Source organism: Tachyglossus aculeatus, chromosome 17, assembly GCF_015852505.1.
Source record: "Tachyglossus aculeatus isolate mTacAcu1 chromosome 17, mTacAcu1.pri, whole genome shotgun sequence".
NCBI lineage: Eukaryota > Metazoa > Chordata > Mammalia > Monotremata > Tachyglossidae > Tachyglossus > Tachyglossus aculeatus.
The window spans coordinates 5,254,638-5,277,668 of NC_052082.1; positions in this window are offsets into that span (position 1 = coordinate 5,254,638).

Here is a 23,031-nt window from a genome sequence, read left to right on the forward strand (position 1 = left end):
GCAGTGTTGAGAAGAAATTATTATGGACCTAGTCCCAGAAAGTTTCTGCTAAGGGGGAAGAAGACGGCAGATTGCAGTGTATCAATTGAATTTAAACTTTCTTTATGAAAAGTGTGGGGAAACACAAAGAGATTGAGCAGAAGTAATAACGCTGTGGAGGTGTTCTTCTAGACTGTGAGCCCGCTGTTGGGTAGGGGCCGTCTCTATATGTTGCCAACTTGTACTTCCCAAGCGCTTAGTACAGTGCTCTGCACACAGTAAGCACTCAATAAATACGATTGAATGAATGAATGAATGTTAAAAAATCAGAGTAATGAGACAAAGGAGAACTGAGAGAAAAAAGAGGAGCCATTAGTTATCGAACAAATATCTTCCTCCCCACTTCCCTCCACAGATCCTAAGCTTGGGAGGACTCCAATGTTTCTGGAAAGTTAATTTGACCAGGCAAACATTTAACTTCTCTAAGTAATGTGGATGACTAAACAATAACAATAATATGATTTATTAAGTCCTTACTGGGTTCCAAGCCTTGTATTAAACCCTGTGGTTTAATACCCTGGGATGATGCAAGTTAAGTGATTTGCCCAAGGTCACACAGAAGACCAGTGGCAGAGCTGGGGCTAGAACCCAGGTCTCTTAGCTTCCCTGCCCTATGGCCTTTCTGCAAAATGGCTCTGAAACACCAGGTGGAATTTTTCATTGCTTTCCCTACTTATCCACTGAAGATACCCCAGGCCCACAAAAGAACTCAAACATTTGCATATTCTTCTGACAAAATAAATTGAAATTAGTAATTGATGATGTAAAATCTTGCCCCATGTTGAATATCAGTTAGACAATGTTATCTGTTGAGTGCTTACTGCAAGCAGTGTCCTGTACTAAGGACTTGGGAAAGTACAGTGCAACAGTGAATCATATCGAGTGCTTACTTGTGTAGAACACTGTACTAAACACTTGGGAGAGTACAATACAACAATAAACATTCCTTGCCCACAACGACCTTACAGTCTACAGGGGAGCTTACAGATTCCGGATAGAAAGACACTAGAATAGATTAGGAATAGGGGAAGTAGAGCAGGAAGGATTTGCTGAATTGTACTTTCCAAGCGCTTAGTACAGTGTTCTGCACACAGTAAGCGCTCAATAAATATAAATGGATGAAAAGATAAGGAATGGGGGAATGCCATCAGTCCTTCAACCGGAAGACTAGTGGATTGCTATCTCATTGGTTTCTAATTTCACCTATTAGCCTTTCACGAGTGTTCGCTTCTAAAATGTCCCTGAAATTCTATTTACATATCAGAGCTATTCCATTCTATGTATTGATATTTACGCAATACACAGATCTAGCCCGGTTGGGCAGGAATTGTCTCTCTTTGTTGCTGAATTGCACTTCCCAGGAACTTAGTACAGTGCTCTGCACACAGTAAACGTCAATAAGTATGATTGAATGAATGAATCTAAAATAGATGTCCTGGACAAGGGAGAATCCATGCCCTGCAAACGGCACTGTAGCATCACTTTTATGAATTCTGTACCCAAACCTGACAAGTCAATGTTCACTCTGCCGAGATTCATATGAAAAATTGCAGATCCCATATATATTCATATATTCGGTCCAGAGTCGGAACTCAGGGTTTCCCTCGGGTAGGACTGCTTTGGGAAATCACAATAATGATATTCTACTTCTACAGCAAAATTTTGAATTGACCTGTGGCCTGCAAATGAAGCAGCATGGCGTTGTGGGAAGAGCATGGGCCCGGGAGTTAGAGGACCTGGGTTCTAATCCTGCCTATGCCACATGTCTGCTGTGTGACCTAGGACAAGTCGATTAACTCTTCTGTGCCTCATTTACCTCATCTGGAAAATGGTGAATCAATCCTCCTCCCTCTAATTTAGCCCCATGAAAGCCCTACGTGGGACAGGGACACAAACACCACCACTTACAAAAATGTTTAATGTATGGTAAGTGCTAAATAAATACCATTTGAAAAATAGTGTATCGTGTATAGAGCGTATTTTGTGCCTCTATCATACTCTCCAACACATTTAGTTCAGTGCTTTGCACACTACTGCTTTGACTGGGCTGGTCCATCCTTCACTTTCACAATATTTCTTTGGTTTTGTTCTATTCTGATAGGTCTGCTTTGCATTTAAAAAACATAATTGTATGAGAGTATTTCTGATTTTTCTGTCTCAAGATTTCTGATACTAGTGAACTTTACATTAATTCAACTGGAAGGAGAAATGTTATGCAAATGTGAGTTATCATGTGATGCCATGGGAACTCTTCATAAAGACAATTAACAAACTCAATCATAGGAGTTAAGTCACAGGCTCATTAATGTTTTGGTGAACAGCTAATTATGTAAATGATTTAACAAATATTAAAGCCCCAGGGTTTATTTAATGAAGTGGTTTTTCAAAAAAAAAGGAAAAAAATTCCATTTTGAGAAACAGTGCCTTCTTGATTCCAAACTTAGAGGCAGACTTCTTTGAACCAGGCCTGGTTTTGAAAGGCATCTGACAGTGGAACATAAAGCATATGCTGCTGAGATTTTAAGAGATTTCCCCTTACCTAAAGCTATTCTTTCTAAAGCCATGTACACAAGTATCCCCCTCAGTCTCTCCCAGGAACCGATTCAGGACACCTGAAGATTTTCTTCATGTGCTTCTTAGTCAAAGTAATAACGGTAATAGTAGAAATAGTAACAGAAGGAGCAGTAATTGTAGTATTAGCAGTAGTTGCATCAGTAGTAATAGTACTAGTAATAATAAGAGCAGCAGTTGTAATAGTAGTTGTAAATGTCATAGTATTTATTGAGTTGCTTATTTATTGAACTGTTGGTTGTGATGGTTTGCACTAAGTACTTGGGAAAATGCAACAGAGATAAAAGAAAATATGTTCCTTACACACAAGGACCTTTGTCTCTCACTGGGGAGGACAGATCTCAAAGTCTATAAGCCCTTTGTGTGCAGGGATTGTCTCTCTTCATTATAATAATAGTAATGATGACATTTGTTAAGTGCTTACTATGTGTGAAACACTGTTCTATGTGCTGGCAGGGGGGATACAAGGTGATCAGGTTGTCCCACATGGGGCTCACAGTCTTAATCCGCATTTTACAGATGAGGTAACTGAGGCACAGAGAAGTGAAGTGACTTGCCCAAAGTCACATAGCTGACAAGTGGCAGAGTCAGGATTAGAACCCATGACCCCTGGCTCCCAAGCCCGGGCTCTTTCCACAGAGCCACGGTGCTTCTCTTTACTGCGATATTGTACTTTTCAAGCGTTTAATACAGTGCTCTGCACACAGTAAGTGCTCAATCAATGCAATTGAACGAATGAATGAATGAATGAAATATTTGCAGTACTTGCAAAAAGAGTAACCAGGTAAATTAAGAAATGAACAGGTGTGTTAACATTCACACATATTTTTTTTTAAAGAGAAGGCAGCACCAGGCATTGCATACATTAAACATGACAACACATGGAACAACCTCACTGGGTGTAGAATGTGGCTGAAACTGTGAAACATTCACTGATTTTTTCAGCCACACATACATTCATAAATGAACTTCAGAGAGGAAGAGGAGTCTTCTTCAAAAATCAAAGGAAAACTATAAGTGTATGCATATGTAAATTCTGAGGCTGTCCATAAGTGCTGGAAAAGGCTGATGAGTTTATCTGACCTAGGGTAGTAGGAATTAATTGGAGAACAATTGCTTAATTTTCCTGATTTTTTTGGTCTGGTGCTTTTTATGGTTGAATACCTTTCTTCCTAGCTCTGCCATTTTCCAGCTGTGTGACCTTCGACAAGTCACTTAACTTCCATATGCCTCAGTCTCCTCACCTGCAAAATTCTCTTTTTCCCTTCTACGTAGACAATAATCACCATGTGAGACGGGGACTCTATCTGATCTGTTTATTTTGTATCTACCTCATTACTTAGCACCATGTTTGACAAATACCCCAGTTATTTCAGTTATTGTTATTATTCATCTTCTCTTACATGCTCTTGTCAGAGTTGCACTCTGGATCATTGAAGGCTAGAGAAAGAGGGGAAAAAATAATATATTCCACTAAATTGACAAAAAAGATCATGATGCAGCAAACATGGGTTCCTTTAGGAATCATGTAAATTTTGATTTTTTTCTTCTTTTCAACAGAACACTGGCATTTTCCTGTGAAGCCACAGAGTGTGAAACCTAACTGAAGTGCATTTTCTTATGTGACTAATATTGTTTTACTGACTCATAATCAAGGATAATTAGGAGCAATCTTTAAATGACTAATGAGCAGTGAAATGACTTCAGCCCAGGCGGGGTGGATTCTGAATGAGTCACCATGGTTTAGTAGTCAAAGTGTGGATCTGAAAGTAGGAAGGCCTGGGTCCTAGGACCAACTCTGCCCCTGGCCTGCTGTGTGACACTGGTAAGTCACTTAACCTCTCTGGGATTCGTGTGACCTTGGGTAAGTCACTTAAATTCTCCAAGCCTCAGTTACCTCATCTGTAAAATGGGGATTAAGACTGTGAGCCCCATGAGGGACAACCTGATCACCTAGTATCCCCCCCCGCCCAGCACTTAGAACAGTGCTTTGCACATAGTAAGCACTTAACAAATGTCATTCTTATTATTATCATTTTTCAGTTTTCTCGTCTATGAAATGGGGATTCTGATATCCGTCTTTCCCAACCTTTCAGATTTCTTGTGTCACCAAAAAGTATCAAAGCAATGTGAGATAAAATATACTGGAAAATGAAAGCACAATACAAATAATGATAATAAAGAGAAGCAGCATGACCTGTTGAAAAGAACAGAGTCAGAGGATCTCTGCTCTAATGCCAGCTCTGCCATTTGGCTGCTGAGTGACCTTGGGCAAGTCACTTCACTCTTCTGTGTCTCAGTTTCCACATTTGTAAAATGGGATCAAATGCCTGTTCTTCTTCCCCTTAGAAGTACTACTAATTGTATTGTACGTACCCCAGACCTTAGTACAGTGTTGGCACGTAATATGCACTTACCAAGTATTATTATTATTATTATCATCATTCATGAGGTTCATAGTACCATATAGAGATCTATTTAATCCTGGCAGGTGGTAAGCCAAAATTTCTCTCTCTCTCACTATACTAATAAGGCTGAGATTTAAAATACCCAGAAGTCATCTGCAATTCAGAATGTTATGCCTTCAGTAAAAGCAGGAGGATCATATATCAAAGAAGTATTTATTCCAATAAGAGATTGGCTAGCAATTTATCAGCTAAAATCAACATTTGTTTCCGAGATATTTGTCAGTCTGAACTCTTGGACATTTTCTGTTGACAGGTGAGGAAACTCAGACAAGTTAGCAGAAGTTAAATGACCTAAGAGTAAAAAAGCAAAACCAAAAACAAAACAACGTTTGTTCCATAAGTCATAATAATACTTGACAATAAGAGGAAAAATCTCCCAAGGTGTTCCAAAGCAAAATTTCATCGTTTCTTGGTTCAGTGTCATTTCCCACTGACTCTCTCAGCAGAGCCCCTTGTAGTTAGTTATTAGCCCCTCCCAATCACTCTGAAGCATGTGCACGTGAATCTCATCCCGTTAGAAATGGATTAATTAGATTCATTCATTCAATCAATCGTATTTATTGAGTGCTTACTGTGTGCAAAGCACTGTACTAAGTGCTTGGGAAGTACAAGTTGGCAACATATAGAGAAGGTCCCTACCCAACAGCGGGCTCACAGTCTAGAAGGGGGATATCCTATAGATCCAATCTATAGGAAAGCTTAGTGTAACTGAACTCTTGTGTCCTCAAATGAAAATGACTGCCATGTCAGTGAACTCCAGCCAACACTTTACTCTGCTGCACAGATCCTTTTACTTAAAAAAAAGTTTAGTCCATTTCTTCCAACTCCTTAAAAAGCTCCTTTGATTATCCACCCACCTCTGCATCAAAAAAGAAGTCTTTACCAGCAGTTTTAAGGCACACAAACCGTCATTCTTCTCATAGTTTATCTCCCTGATGTTCTACCACATCTGCAACAAAAAGAGACTCCTTACCATCAGCTTTAATGCACTTCAGCAGTTCTCCTCCTCTTACCTCACCCCCTCATCTCCTACTACAAACCATTCTGCAAACTAAATCACAGGGCTTAGTAGATAGAGCAGAGGCCTGGGAATCAGAAGGTCACAGTTCTAATCCCAGCTCCACCACTTGTGTGCTGTGGGACCTTGACTTCATCCTTAAAATGGGTATTGAAACTGTGAGCCCCAAGTAGGGAAGGGACTATGTCCAACCCAACTTGGTAGTATCCACCCCAGCGCTTAGTACAGTGCCAGACTGAGCCCCCTTTTGGCTTTCCCTGTCCCCATCCCCCCACCCTACCTCCTTCCCCTCCCCACAGCACCTGTATATATGTTTGTACAGATTTATTACTCTATTTATTTGACTTGTACATATTTACTATTTTATTTATTTTGTTAATGATGTGCATCTAGCTTTACTTCTATTTATTTGTTGACTTGACACCTGTCCACATCTTTTGTTTTCTTGTCTGTCTCCCCCTTCTAGACTGTGAACCCATTGTTGGGTAGGGATCGTCTCTATATTTTGCCAATTTGCACTTCCCAAGAGCTTAGTACAGTGCTCTGCACACAGTAAGCGCTCAATAAATACGATTGATTGAATGAATGAATGAATGAATGGCACATAATAAGTGCTTAACCAATACCGTAATTATTATTACTATCACGATTATGATTATGAACGCCAAGCTACTGTCCGGACCTTATCTAGTCTACCTAGCTGCTCACCGATTACCCATGTTCTCCCTCAGACCTGAAACATACTCCCACTTCATATTTGACAGACCCACTACTCTTCCCTACTTTCGAAACCCTTCTCAAGCCCGGGCTTTGGAGTCAGAGGTCATGGGTTCAAATCTTGGCTCTGCCAATTGTCAGCTGTGTGACTTTGGGCAAGTCACTTAACTTCTCTGTGCCTCAGTGACCTCATCTGTAAAATGGGTATTAAGACTGTGAACCCCCGTGGGACAACCTGATCACCTTCTAATCTCCCCAGCACTTAGAACAGTTCTTTGCGCATAGTAAGTGCTTAATAAATGCCATTATCATTATTATTATTGTTATGGGTTCAAACCCCGGCTCCGCCAATTGTCAGCTGTGTGACTTCGGGCAAGTCACTTCACTTCTCAGTGGAAAGAGCCCGGGCTTGGGAGTCAGAGGTCATGGGTTCTAATCCCAAAGCTGCCACTTGTCAGCTGTGTGACTTTGGGCAAGTCAATTGACTTCTCTATGCCTCAGTTCCCTCATCTGTAAAATGGGGATTAAGACTGTGAGCCCCATGTGGGACAACCTGATCACCTTGTATCCCCCCAGCACTTAGAACAGTGCTTTGTACATCGTAAGCACTTAACAAATACCATTAAAAAAAAGAAGCCTTCCCTAAGCCCTCACTTCTCCTACCCACCATCCCTTCTATGTTTCCCATTTATTCATATATGTACCCCTTAAACAGTAGCTATTCACCCCACCGTCTGACACACAGCACGTCTGTACATAGCCACCATTTATTTTAATTCATTATAAGACATTAAAATGAATAAACCCTAGTCTCCCGCTAGACTGTTAGCTCCTTGTAGGCTGGAATAGCATCTACTGTGCTGTTGTGTTGATCTCTTCCAAGTGCTTAGTACAGTACACTGGACATGGAAAGCATTCAATCAATGCAATGGATTAATTGATTGATAGGTCCACCTCAAAATGGGGTGAAACTTCAGATCCATGCTACAGGTTGACCCTGCTACTTACTAAGGCATTTGTTAAGCACTTACTATGTGCCAGATGGATTCAGGAAAATTAGGTTCATTCATTCAATCGTATTTATTGAGGGCATACTGTGTGCAGAGCACTGTACTAAGCACTTGGGAAGTACAAGTTGGCAACATAGAGACAGTCCTTACCCAACAAGGGGCTCACAGTCTTGAAGCGGGAGACGGACAACAAAACAAAACATATAGACAGGTGTCAGAGTCATCAGAACAAATAGAATTAAAGCTAAATGCTCATCATTAACAAAATAAATAGAATAGTAAATATGTACAAGTTAGAGTAATAAATCTGTACAAACATATATACAAGTGCTGTGGGGAGGGGAAGGAGGTAGGGCGGGGGGGGATGGGGAGGGGGAGAGGAGATAGGGGGCTCAGTCTGGGTTGGCCACAGTCCCTGTCCCACATGGGGCTCACAGTCTCAATCCCCATTTTACAGATGAGGTAAATGAGGCCCAGTGAAGTGACTTCCCCACAGTCACACAGCAGAGAAGTGGAAGAACAGGGATTAGACCCATGATATTTTCACTCCCAGGGCTGTGCTCTATCCACTATGCCATGCTACTTCAAAGGGCCATGCTGCTACTAATTGTCTGCTCTGTGACCTTGGGCAAGTCACGTAACTTCTCTGTGCTTCAGTTACCTCATCTGTAAAATGGGGATTAAGACTGAGTGCCCTGAGTGAGACATGAACAATCTCCAACCTGATTAGCTTGCATCTACCCCACTAATGAGTGCAGGGCGTGGCACACAGTAAGCACTTAAGGAATACCATTTAAAAAAAAAAAGAAGTGTGGATCGGACCCAACAATTACTATTTGGAGAATAATTTCAAAATGAAAAATGAAGTAAAATAATTAGACTAATGCACACATATACAATTCCCCCTCAGTGTTTTCTTGCAGAGCAATTCAAGTTGTAGTTGACAAAGACTGTGCTGGAAACAGGGATAATTTACCTACACTGGGTTATAGAAAAACAGTTTGTTGAGCACTTTCACTTATTAGGATGGGAATAGGATAAGCACCATTATCATTTGTAGGAATTACCTGCTTCAATCTCCAATACATTAGTGGGCAAATGGACTCAGGAGCTTTACAATCTCATATTGTTTATTTAAAAAAAAATGTCACGTGTTACATGGCACTTAGGGAAACAAAATGATATGAAAAGTGCAACTCTGAGCTCGGCAAAGTCCAAAATATTACAGCCCATCAGCCGTCTTCAGGGCTCATGGGTTCACATCCCGGCTCTGCCAACTGTCAGCTGTGTGACTTTGGGCAAGTCCCTTCACTTCTCTGGGCCTCAGTTCCCTCATCTGTAAAATGGGGATTAAGACTGTGAGCCTCCTGTGGGACAACCTGATCACCTTGTAACCTCCCCAGAGCTTAGAACAGTGCTTTGCACATAGTAAGCACTTAATAAATGCCATCATTATTATTATTGTTATTATTATTACCATGAGGCAAAACATAAAACTGTAAGAATACTTATTTCTTCTGCAGTTGCCGAGACAGAAAGTCAGAAGAGTCATTCAGATGCATTGTGATTGACGTAGAAAACGGACCGGTTTTACTTAAGGGACTTTAAGCGAAAAAATAAAAAAATCCAAGATCGTGCCAATATTGTGAAAATCACACGTCATTTGCCATTTGCTTTCCCGCTTTGTCAAGGAGAACAATAACCAGCTACAAGGCCATTATAGGCTGTGTGGCTTTTGCATAATGTATGGGATAGTTGGTATTCATCACTGTGCGTTCCTTGCCAATCAATGGGACAGTTTTCCATTATGTCTTGGTGCAAGAGTAGGCGCCAACAGCTGAGAATGAGGGATAAAGAACCATAACATGATTCTCTATAGGAACTTCCATCCCAAAGAAGGATAGAGATTACACTTTGAATCTATAAAGGCATACAAAGACGGAAGACAGCATTCCGACTAACACAGTCAACTATGGCACTGCGGATATTCTGGGCAATCACTTACTCTCCCCAAAGTTGCTCTGTCTGACCTTAAAGGACAGTGACCAGGACTTTGGTTTTAATGCTTTATCAAACATGGTCAAATGCCTGCCTGTCGTTTGTCACTTCGAGACAAAAGAAAAAATAAATAGATCTAGAAAGCATCTGTTTAGAACCTGGGTAACTACAGTTCCACTTAACACAACACTTCATAAATGTGATATAATTCCGGTAATCCTTATTTTCGGGAATCCGCACTGCCCCCAAGAAAGCTTAGTTCAAGCCACTATACGGGATTAGCATAATTTCAATCATCATCATCATTATAACTGTTTGTACTAAGACATTTTTTGAGTATTTGGGTTGCAGAAAGACTGAACTAGGGACAGAGACAGTACACTTAATCAGACCTGATCTTTGTCCCACAGGGGGCTATTGATATAAAAGTTGTGGACGAGGGGGTTAGCAAACTGGAAATCTATCCATCCCATTGCCCTTGACATCCTTAGACGATATCACTGATGGGGAAATTCACCTATGAGAGCTTCACCTCAGAGAAGCAGCGTGATTCAGTGGAAAGAGCCCGGGCTTGGGAAAGAGGTCATGGGTTCTAATCCCGGCTCTGCCACTTATCAGCTGTGTGACTTTGGGCAAGTCACTTAACTTCTCTGGGCCTCGGTTACCCCATCTGTAAATTGGGGATTAAGACTGTGAACCCCACGTGGGACAACCTGATTACCTTGTATCTTCCCCAGCACTTGGAACAGTCTTGGAACATAGTAAGTGCTTAACAAATACCAAAATTATTATTATTATTATTATTATTATTATTATTATTATTATTATTATTATCATTATGTGGTCAGAAAGGCATTCAGTCACTGCCACACTGAGCAAAGACAAATAGCTAAACTGGAAAGAGGAAACCAGGCAGATTCATGGGAAAAAGCTAAATAAAAACCAAATCACTACAGTTCCAGGAACAAGAGAAAAAGCAGTAGTGCCATACTCTGGCAGCAATGAATGGTTATCATGATGCTCCCGGCTCCAGGCATGGCTATCCTCAGTCTACGCAGTTCCTTCCTGCCCAGGATTCTGAATATTTTCCAGGAGCCTTTTTTTGGCACTTCTACAGAGCAGCTGTGATGGAGGGAGTGGGGGGAAAAAGCAAGAGAAACCAAAGTCTGAGCAACCGAACTCCCAACATCCCCAGAGCCTGGATACATCCAGACCTTTGGACCCAGTTAAGATTAAGTTTACTTATAAACCTCGGTTTTCAAAACTCTTTAGACCCTAACATCTACATGAAATGGCCGATAAGATTTGGACCTTCCAATTGTATCATATTTTGCAAAATTAGGGATGATCCTTTCAATCATCTAGGAAAATGCACGTCTTCCTTGATTATATGGGTGTGTGACATCTGTTCCGAAAGAGAGGTTGGCATGGAGGATGTCGCTTCATGAAAGATGACAGATGTGTCCTCTCTGAAAGGACTTGCTCTCTGCTGCCTAGAAGAGGAATAATATACAAAACCTTTTTGAGGCTTTCACTGTCCCCCAGTCTTCCTATGCCCAGGCTTCTATATGAAAAATAATTCAATTCTCTGTTTCAGCTTCAATACTTTTCTGTTTAAGCACAGCACAAAGAGGAAAAATGAAGTCGAGTTTAACTAGACCATGCCTGGGTGTGCTGATCTAGCTGAGAGCTACAACTCCACCATATCCTTCTGTCTTCTGACCATCCCTTCTTTTCCACACAAGTGCTTAGAATAGTGCTCTGTGCACAGTAACCACTCGATAAATAAGGTTGATTGGTTTCCTCCCTCCCCTTCCTCTCTTAATAATACTAACTGTGGTATTTGCCTAGCACTTACTACGTGCCAAACTCTCTTTTAAGTGCTGAGGCAAATACAAGCTAATCAGGCTGGACATAGTCCCTGTCCCACAGAAGGCTCAGCCTTAATCCTATTTTCCAGATTCATTCATGCATTCAACCGTATTTATTGAGCGCTTACTGTGTGCAGAGCACTGTACTAAGAGCTTGGGAAGTACAAGTTGGCAACATATAGAGACGGTCCCTACCCAACAGTGGGCTCACAGTCTAGAAGGGGGAGACAGAGAACAAAACAAAACATATTAACAGAATAAAATAAATAGAATAAATATGTACAAATAAAATGAGGTAACTGAGGCACGGAGAAGTGAAGTGACTGGTCCAAGGTCACACAGCAGGCGCGCGGTGGAGCCGGAATTAGAACCCATGACTTTCTGACTCCCAAACCCATGCTGCTTCTCAGTTGCTTCTTCCCTCTTTCAGATAGTAGTATGTAGTATATGCATCTACATATCCCAGTAGCCCTGGTTCAGAATTAAGGCCTTCGCTTTTTCTTGGCAAGATATATTTCTCCCAACTCTCCATCCATGTTAACTCCAGTGATGAAAAAGGACGTTGGAGGAGCATCCTGGAAATGTAGTCTTTCTGCAGGGTGGCCAGAAGTGATCAAAGGGATGCTTATATATTTTTTAAACCACTACTACAAAAATGTAGAATGAAGAAGCAAGAAGTGATTTATGTCATACATAGCTCATTGGCATCTAGTTTCAACTGACCTGCTTCACTGTTTCTTCTCAAACTAAAATCATTTTCTGGTCAAACACAGATCAGGGAAAAGACATGCTGTCCCCTGAGACAGTGTCTGAAAATGCTGCATTGACCCATGTTAACATTCCATCATTTTTGTCCTTCACAGGATTACAGTGGCTGATGAAAATGATGAAATCTTGTTACTAATTGATTATTGGAAAAGGCAAATGGTTTTCTTTTTTTTTTTAACATTTCAGAATGTGGTTCTGAATGACTAATGACTAAATGACTAATGACAGACAGGAAGTCTAAGGTCTGAATTTCCTTATCTCGCTTCACTCATATAACCAAAGTGACCCAATACAATTTCTTCACATCTCCAGAACTGGATTCTTCATTCTGACAATATAGTTGGGAAGTGTGAGCTGAACTTGTGGAACCAGCAGGGTTTTGTAATTTCCTAGGGTAGGAAATTAAGTGATTCAATGTCAGTGGTCGAATGATATAAGGATAAAAAAAAGATGTCCCAAAAGTCTATCCATCCATTGTAATCTCTTAACCGGTGTTATTTTTGAATGATTGATTCTTCCTTGAGCATGTTAATATCCCTACAGTTTGTCCCGAAGGGCACCTTAGATTCAGGAAACATTGACAGTGTAAGTGAACGTAAAAAGGCCCGTAAAAAGACAACGGGCCTAGGGACACAGACCCTTTCTGGTCTGCGTGTTAAGGAAGGGGGGAAAATCGCCTGTTGTTGGGTAGGGACTGTCTCTAAATGTTGCCGACTTGTACTTCCCAAGTGCTTAGTACAGTGCTCTGCACACAGTAAGCGCTCAATAAATATGATTGAATGAATGAATGAATGAAAGTGGAGGGTTTATCACTCCTAGAACAATGAACGGGGCATGAAACGACTGGTTTCATGGACTGGTCCCAGCAAAGTGGTTCTGCCAGTATACGTTTCGAGAATGTTTACTCCATCCGACAAGCTGGGAAATAGCTGTGATAGACAAGACGGCCGGACCATCCTGTGGCTCGTATTAGTGGTATGCACGGTGACTGGCAACGCCAAAGTGGGACAGAAACCAAGGCAGGGAGGTCTTGGGATGCTGGAAGCGAGATAAATAGCTTCAGAGTTATGATGCTCAACGGTAGGAATAACCATAGTAATAATCGAGCATCTGCGGAATGCAAGGCTCTTGAGAAAACAAGACAGAAGCACCAGATACATTCCCTGTTGACAAAGTTTATGTTCTAATATGCCTGTTGTACAAATACAAACACAGGAGTGGGTCATTTCTCAATTTCTAAAATGACACGGAAGAGGAAGGGCAAAAAAAAATCATTCTTTGTGCCTTTTCTTGTGTTTCTCTACCCATTTTCACACAATTCCCTCCACTGCATTTTTCCACAAGGTGTTTGGCAAGCTTTCCCCCTCTATCCTCCCAAGGCTGTGGTGATCCAAATTTCACTCAGCAAGAACCCCAGAGTTCTCCCTTTGCCAAAAAAAGGGCAATCCAGAAGAGCAGAGGGGCAGTGTAGTGCAATGGACAGAACGCAAGTCTCAAAGTCAGAAGGACCTGGGTTCTAATCCCGCTCTCCCTCACTTATCTGTTGTGTGACCTTGGGCAAGTCACTTAATTTCTCTGTGCCTCCTTTACCTCACCTGTAAAATGGGGGTAAAGACTGTGAGCCCCATGCGGAACAGTGGATTGGGTCCAATCCGGTTAGCTAGTATCTACCCCAGTGCTTAGTACAATGCCTGGCACATAATAAGTCCTTAGCAAATACTACAATAAAAAAAAAATGTGTGGAACCAACACAGTCTCAATTAGGAGAGAAAAGGGAGATTTTTCAAGGGGAAAAATATTTCCAGTTCTTCCTCCATGCAGCCTCGAAATTCTGGCAGAACCATTTATCATCACTTGAAGATAATTAAGTTTTCTCCCATGTTCCAAGGATCGTGTTACCTTAGATTCTTTTTTTTTTCTTTTTAACAAAGCAGCTGCTCTTCCATTTTGCAGTGAAGACATTTGCATCATCAAATACAACGTTCCATTTGATCTCAAATGCCGGCACTCATGGGTTTTTAACGCTTCCTTTTGTCTTTCCTCTTACCCTCAGGGAAGATGAGAAGGTGAAAGCAAAGTAGGGAAAGTGCGAAACTCTTTATCTGCTGGGGAGAAAACAGAACTAATAAGCCAAGGCTAGGGTAACTTTAAAGTACACCCCGGTCGCTTTGAAGTGTGTCCACAGCCCCGGTGAATCTGGATATGAGAAGAGCTAAGGCAGGCATTAACAAGTTAAGGAACAAACTTCATTTTCACCGTGAGGACTCTGTTTGAAATCTTGTGCTCAATGGCCTGGGACTCTATAGGCAGCTGAATTGTGAGCTGTTATTCCAGATGTGCACTGTCTCCGTAGAAATGCAATTTCACAGTCATTAAACATTTTAAGTTCATCAAGTGCTAATTATAGCAGAAAGCCTAACAGAGGAGGCTTCAAAATCCAGGCAGAAGGAATAGCCTATTGATCATCCAATTGATGTTTATTACCTCGGTACTGGGTTTCGTTGTTTGCATGCTGTTCTACGATTTTCCCCATGTGCCATTATACCAATATAATAAATTTGGCTTGCACCCCTGCTAGGGGTATCGCTTAGGGTTGAATGCTTCATGCGGGCTGCTTTGTTGGAACAATAGCGAATGCTTAGCTAGCTCTGTTTCCTGGGTTTCATGGCTTGGGAATGGATCCTCCAAACCCAAAACTATCAGGTGCTGGGCCCTGCTGACTGACTGATTTGCCTACCCCAAAGGTCAGACAGAAGGGCATTAGGGGTCACGCAGTGTTTGATGTATCCCATGAAGAGCCCTGGAGTGCTGGATCTCTGTTCTCTCCTCTAGACTGTGAGCCTGTTGTTGGGTAGGGACCGTCTCTATATATACTTCCCAAGCGCTTAGTACAGTGCTCTGCACACAGTAAGTGCTCAATAAATACGATTGAATTAATAAATGTGCCCCCCCCCCCAAAGTCTGTGATTTTGTGAAGTGTCTCATGGCTGCCATGCTTGAAGGAGGCAGGGGAGAGAGCTCACCTCCTTCAGGAGGCCTTCCCAGACTGAGCCCCCTCCTTCCTCTCCCCCTCGTCCCCCACTCCATCCCCCCAGTCTTACCTCCTTCCCTTCCCCACAGCACCTGTATATATGTATATATGTTGTACATATTTATTACTCTATTTATTTAACTTGTACATATCTATTCTATTTATTTTATTTTGTTAATATGTTTAGTTTTGTTCTCTGTCTCCCCCTTCTAGACTGTGAGCCCACTGTTGGGTAGGGACTGTCTCTATATGTTGCCCACTTGTATTTCCCAAGTGCTTAGTACAGTGCTCTGCACACAGTAAGTGCTCAATACGATTGATTGATTGATTGAGTGGGAAGTACTAATAAGGCAGTGGGGGAAGGAGAAAGGTTTGAGAAGTGGGAACATCCCTTCTTCAGTGACCACATGTTCTGGTACCAGAGGTAACATGGTTCCTTCTCAGCCTGAGGATAGCTGAATGAGGGTAAGCTCCTTTTAATGATTACTCGAGCAGCTAGAACGTCTCTATATAGACTTCCCAAGCGCTTGGTACAGTGCTCTGCACACAGTAAGTGCTCAATAAATACGAATGAATGAATGAATGTGCCCCCCTCCCAGTCTGTGACCTTGTGAAGTGTCTTATGGCTGCCATGCTTGGAGGAGGCAGGGGAGTGGGAAGCACTAATAAGGCAGCCGGGGAAGGAGAAAGGTTTGAGAAGTGGGAACATCCCTTCTTCAGTGACCACATGTTCTGGTCCTAGGGGTGGCATGGTTCCTTCTCGGCCAGAGGATAGCTGAATGAGGGTAAGCTCCTTTTAATGATCACTCGAGCAGCTAGACATGCTTCCCGTTCTGGATTCTGCAGTGTGGCTTAGTGGAAAGAGTTTGGGAGTCAGAGGTTGTGAGTTCTAACCCCGGCTCTGTCACTTATCAGCTGCAATTAATAATAACAACAATAATAACAATGATACACACCATCTTGGCTCAGCCATTGTGGAACAAACGGGTAAAAATGGGTGGAAGTGGTTGCAGCACAGGTTAAGCTGCCTGGGGACTGAGGCTGATCTGATGGCACTTTATTCCAGCACCTAGCACAGTGTTTCTCACATTATAAGTACTAAACAGATGCCCAGTTCTGATTCTATTCGTTTTTATGGCATCCTGCCATGATTTATGCCAAGCTAGCTCTCTTCCTCCCTTCAAGGCCCTACTGAGAGCTCACCTACTCCAGGCAGCCTTCTCAGATTGAGCCCCCTCCTTCCTCTCCCCCTCCCCCCCTCCCCATCCCCCCCACTTTACCTCCTTCCCCTCCCCACAGCACCTGTATATATGCATATATGTTTGTACGGATTTATTACTCTGTTTATTTTATTTGTACATATTTATCTTATTTATTTTATTTTGTTAATATGTTTTGTTTTGTTCTCTCTCTCCCCCTTCTAGACTGTGAGCCCACTGTTGGGAAGGGACCGTCTCTATATGTTGCCAACTCGGACTTTCCAAGCGCTTAGTGCACTGCTCTGCACACAGTAAGCGCTCAATAAATACGATTGAATGAATGAATGAATGAATGAATGATTGTTTCCTTCTGTCAGTTCACTTTAATGATCTCCAGGCATGAACATAATACAAATACTACTACTACTATCACTTCTAATAATAATAATAATAATAATAATGGTACTTGTTAAGTGCTTACTACATGCCAAGCACTGTTCTAAGCACTGGGGTAGAGATGAGTTAATCAGGTTAGACCCAGTCCCTGTCCGATATGGGGCTCACAGTGCCAATTCCCATTTTGCAGAAGGGGTAACTGAGGCACAGAGAAGTAAAGTGACTGGCCCAAAGTCACCCAGCAGCCATCTACCACTTGGCCACTTGTCAGCGGTGTGACTTTGGGCAAGTCACTTAATTTCTCTGTGCCTCAGTTACCCCTTCTGTAAAATGGGAATTGGCACTGCGAGCCCCATGTGGGACAACAGGATCACCTTGTAACTTCCCCAGTGTTTAGAACAGTGCTTTGCACATAGTAAGCACTTAATAAATGCCATTATTATTATTATTATTTTATTATTATCATCTACATTACTTAGAAATCTGAAAGTAGGAAGGGCATCGTAGCATGAGTTACTCATGAGTTAGTAGTACAGACTTCCTCAATACCTCCTACGTAGACTGTGAGTGCCATGTGAGACCTGACTATCTTGCATCTTCCCCAGTGTTTAGAACATGCTTGGCACATAATAAGCACTTAACAACTACCACAATGATTATTAGTTACTAGTAAAAATGCATTCAAATAACTTCATTCTTGATGGACAGATGGAAAAAATGCAGTTCCCTTAACGGCATGTTTCCATTCTATGCCTGGCAGATGCCTGGTTAGAGTTCTCTCAGTAATGCTACCTGTTACTACAGCCTGGGTCAATCTATTCCCAGCAACTCAAGTCTACAATATTCAGACTAGTCTTTTTTTTTTCTTTTAATGGGATTTGTTAAGGGTTTTCCATGTGTCAAGCACTGTTCTAAGCTGTTGGCAGCAGACAGGAAAATTGGTCAATCAGTCAAGGCTCTTCATTAGATTCAATTAATGCCAATCAAGGGAAAAATACTGTATGAAACTCTTGGAAGAGAACAGCAAAAGCATAATAATAAGTGCAAAGCACCATGCTAAGCACTTGGGAGAGTACAGTATAACTGTGCCAATAGACACATTCCCTGCCTACAAGGGAGCTTACAGTCTAGATGTCTTGATCAACAGTATAGCCACAGGCCTGAGAGTCAAAGGCCTTGGGTCTCAGACCTGCTCCATCAGATGCCTACTGTATCATAATGATGGTATTTGTTAAGCGCTTACTATGTGCCAAGCACTGCACCTGCATATATGTATATATGTTTGTACGTATTTATTACTCTATTTATTTATTTATTTTACTTGTACATATTTATTCTATTTATTTTATTTTGTTAATATGTTTTGTTTTGTTCTCTGTCTCCCCCTTCTAGACTGTGAGCCCACTGTTGGGTAGGGACCATCTCTATATGTTGCCAACTTGTGCTTCCCAAGCATTTAGTACAGTGCTCTGCACACAGTGAGCGCTCAATAAATACGATTGAATGAATGAATGAATGAATGGGGGGATACAAGGTAATCAGGTTGTCCCACGTGGGGCTCACAGTCTTAATCCCTATTTTACAGATGAAGGAAATGAGGCCCAGAGAAGTGAAGTGACTTGCCCAAACTCACACAGCTGACAAATGCCAGTGGCAGGATTAGAACCCATGTCCTCTGACTCCCAAGCCTGTGATCTTTCCACTGAGCCACGCTGCTTCCCTATAATAATGATGGCATTTATTAAGTGCTTACTATGTGCCAAGCACTGTTCTAAGCACTGGGGTAGATAAAAGGTAATCAGGTTGTCCCACATGGGGCTCATAGTCTTAATCTCCATTTGACAGATGAGGTCACTGAGGCCCAGAGAAGTGAAGTGACTTGCTCAAGGTCACACAGCAGACAAGTGGCAGAGCTGGAATTAGAACCCACGACATCTGACTCCCAAGCCCATGCTCTTTCCACTAAGCCACACAGCTTCATGACTTTGGGCAAGTCACTTAGCATCTCTGAGCCTCAGTTTCCTTATCTGAAAAGTGGGGAATCAATGTCTGGCCTCCCTCCTACTTAGATTGTGAGCCCATGGGTGACAGGGACTGTGTCTGACCCGGTTATCTGGTGTTTTCTGCAGCGCTTAGTAATAATAATAATAATAATAATAATAATAATAATAATGGTATTTGTTAAGCACTTACTATGTGCAAAGCACTGTTCTAAGCACTGGGGCGATACAAGGTGATCATATTGTTCCACGTGGGGCTCACAGTCTTAATCCCCATTTTACAGATGAGGTAACTGAGGCTCAGAGAAGTTAAGTGACTTGCCCAAAGTCACACAGCTGAAAATTGGCAGAGCAGGGATTCGAACCCGTGACCTCTGACTCCAAAGCCTGGGCTCTTTCCACCGAGCCACACGCTTAACAAATCCAACCATTATTACTATTATAATGTTCTTTGACCTCCAGGAATTTACACAATCGAGAGGGCCATATTAGTGGGTAATATTTTGGAGGAGGTGGCCCTCTTTGAGTGAAGATCTGACAGTTTAGAAGACCCAAATTTATAATTAGTATTATCACTTTCAAATAAATACATAAATTATATAATAAAAAGTTAGAAGCCCGATATCACGGAAGTCCCAAATCACTACTAACTGCGGATTTAGATAAAATCTGAAGAAAAGGCTATGTCTACCCAATACCGTGAAAGTGAAATTCTCCTACACTTCAATTTAAAAACCCGATTGTCTGCATGCTTTCTTCATTAATGTTAGCTGAAGGTAACTCAACAGATGGTAAAGGACAGGGTGTTATCAGGAGTTAATTATAGCCCCAAAGTAATAAAGCTTCTAATATCTTCATTCAGTGCTTTCGCAACCGGAGAAACGCCCTCCAGAGACAGGTGATTCACCAAGTTAAAGTCTTTTAGGAAACACAAGATACAATACAGTAAATGAAGATAAACACATTTCAATCGACATACTGGACAGTGAGTGTAATAGACTAATTTTAATATCCTTGGACTTTTTTCCCTAAAATTTAACTCTTTTAATAAAATAAACCTTTATTTTTATCCCACCGTAGTCAAGGATGTGTTCAGTCAACTTCCTGGGGAAATGTTTGACAGATTTCACCTTGTTATCATCATCATTTTGCCATCTAGCCACATAGTCAATAGTTTTAGTAAAACCACAAACCTATCACTTTCCCACCCATATGGAACTTGAGGTCAGTTGAGTTTCTGCCTGTTTTTGTTCTAGTCCGTCCAGGGTAGAGCTAGCCTAACGAAAATCACTTAAAACCCTTTGACTTCAAAGTGCCACCCCAGTGAAAGCTGAAAGAACAGCCTCGGAAAACTAGGGCAATGCTTGAAATGCCATTTATTGCTCAAAATCACTGACAATTGCTGCTCTGATGAAGAACGCATTTGGATACGAGGGGCATTCCTGAGATTCCACTTTCTCTTGTAGTCCATTTAAGAACTCATCGAAGGGGAAAATATAATACAAACATTGACTCTCAGAAATAAAAAAAAAAATCTTAAGCTGCACTTACAGTCAATGAATCAGAAGCAGGTGTTGTAAGAGGCCAAGTTTGGAGTTTCAGTCTCAAGAGCTTTGGGAATGGAAAGTGGCTCAGTAAATTCAAGACGATAACTATAATCAAGTCGAATCCAAATCTATTAAGGGGATGAAACAACAACAACAAAAACAGAAAGATTGAAATTGACTTTGTTAAGCCCATTTTTTTTGTTTCTATGAAATCAATTCAAAGTTGGAGCCAAGAATAATTTGAACATTTACAGAATATATCAATAATACCTCATTACCCAGATCTGCTTCAATTCAGTGATTTCAATTTTCTGTTGAACAAGTGGCGTTTATCCTAAGACTTAGCATATGAATATAAAAGCGGAAAATGTAAAATGCATATTCTGAATTTGCATGTCTTTGCCTTCTGAATAGCCATCAAAACTAATTGTTTCTTAAATGCTATGTAAATCTTATCTCATGTGTTGACCCTAATCAGAGCAATTAATTCCATAATGAATTCTTTCTTTACGCACGCTATCTTATTATTATCCTCGGTCTAAATTAATAACATCATGATAATAATTAGTAGATTTGAAATTGTTCCTCTCCATCTTGGAGCCTGTGAACCGGTTATGAAAAAGCAACAGGGATGAAAATTAGAGTGAATCACGGCAGCTGTGTTGATCTGAGAGCACCCTCACCTTAGCATATGAAGGGTCAACTTTAATTGTGAAGGTTTGGGGTATTCCTCTTTCTCCCATCAGGAGCACCCACGCTTTCCTTTTCATTAATAATAATAATAGTAATAATAATAATAATATTTCTTAAGCACTTACTATGTGCCAAGTACTGTTCTAAGCGCTGGGGTAGATACACGGTAATCAGGTTACCATTCTTGTTATTAATAACCAAGGCAATGACAGTCCAGGTGCTACAGCGCAACAGTGACACTTCTCCTCTGTCACTTCAGTTGTAAGTGGGTGTGCATGTAAAATCCAGTGCTTAGCACAGTGCTTTGCGCATAGTAAGCGCTTAATAAATGCCATTATTATTATATAACCCTGGCCAGTGCTTTGCAATGTGCTGTACTCCTGCCCACCCACTCGCTTGTTGCATTTCATGCCCTTATGGGAATGTTTGGTGGGCATAATAATAATAATGGTGGTATTTGTTAAGCGCTTACTATGTGCCAAGCACTGTTCTAAGCACTGGGGGGGGGGGGGGATACAAGGTGATCAAGGTTGTCCCACGTGGGGCTCACAGTCTTGGTCCCCATTTTACGGATGAGGGAACTGAGGCCCAGAGAAGTTGTGACTTGCCCAAGGTCACACAGCTAAGTGGAGGAGCCAGGATTCGAACCCATGGCCTCTGGCTCCCAAGCCCGGGCTCTTTCCACTGAGCCACACTGCTTCTCTAGGTGTGACAGAGTATGTCAGGCACTGACCTAATTATATATTATAAATTACAAATTACTTGTACCTCTTTCCACTGAGCCTCACTGATTCTCTAAGTGTGGCAGAGTACGTCGGGCACTGACCTAATTATATATTATATATTATAAATTACTTGTTCCTATTAATATCTGTCTGTCTTCCCCTCTAGACTGTAAGCTTATTATGGGCAAGGGACATGTTTGCTATCTTGTACTGTACTCTCCCAAGGGCTTAGAACTAGACTGTGAGCCCACTGTTGAGTAGGGACGGTCTCTGTATGTTGCCAACTTGGACTTCCCAAGCGCTTAGTACAGTGCTTTGCACACAGTAAGCGCTCAATAAATACGATTGAATGAAGGAATGAATGAATGAACAGGGCCCTGCACATAGTAAATGCTCAGTAAATACCACTGATTGATTGATTAAACCATTGATCCAGGATGGTCACTCACCCATCATCATGGCATCATGGCATGGCATGGCATGGCATGGCATCATGCCATGGCATCATGGCATCCCCCGGGCCTGGATTGCCCTCCCTCTGCCCATCCGCCAAGCTAGCTCTCTTCCTCCCTTCAAGGCCCTGCTGAGAGCTCACCTCCTCCAGGAGGCCTTCCCAGACTGAGCCCCTTCCTTCCTCTCCCCCTCGTCCCCCTCTCCATCCCCCCATCTTACCTCCTTCCCTTCCCCACAGCACCTGTATATATGTATATATGGTTGTACATATTTACTACTCTTTTTATTTATTTATTTATTTATTTATTTATTTATTCATTTATTTATTTTACTTGTACATTTCTATCCTATTTATTTTATTTTGTTGGTATGTTTGGATCTGTTCTCTGTCTCCCCCTTTTAGACTGTGAGCCCACTGTTGGGTAGGGACTGTCTCTATGTGTTGCCAATTTGTACTTCCCAAGCGCTTAGTACAGTACTGTGCACATAGTAAGCGCTCAATAAATACGATTGATTGATTGATTGAT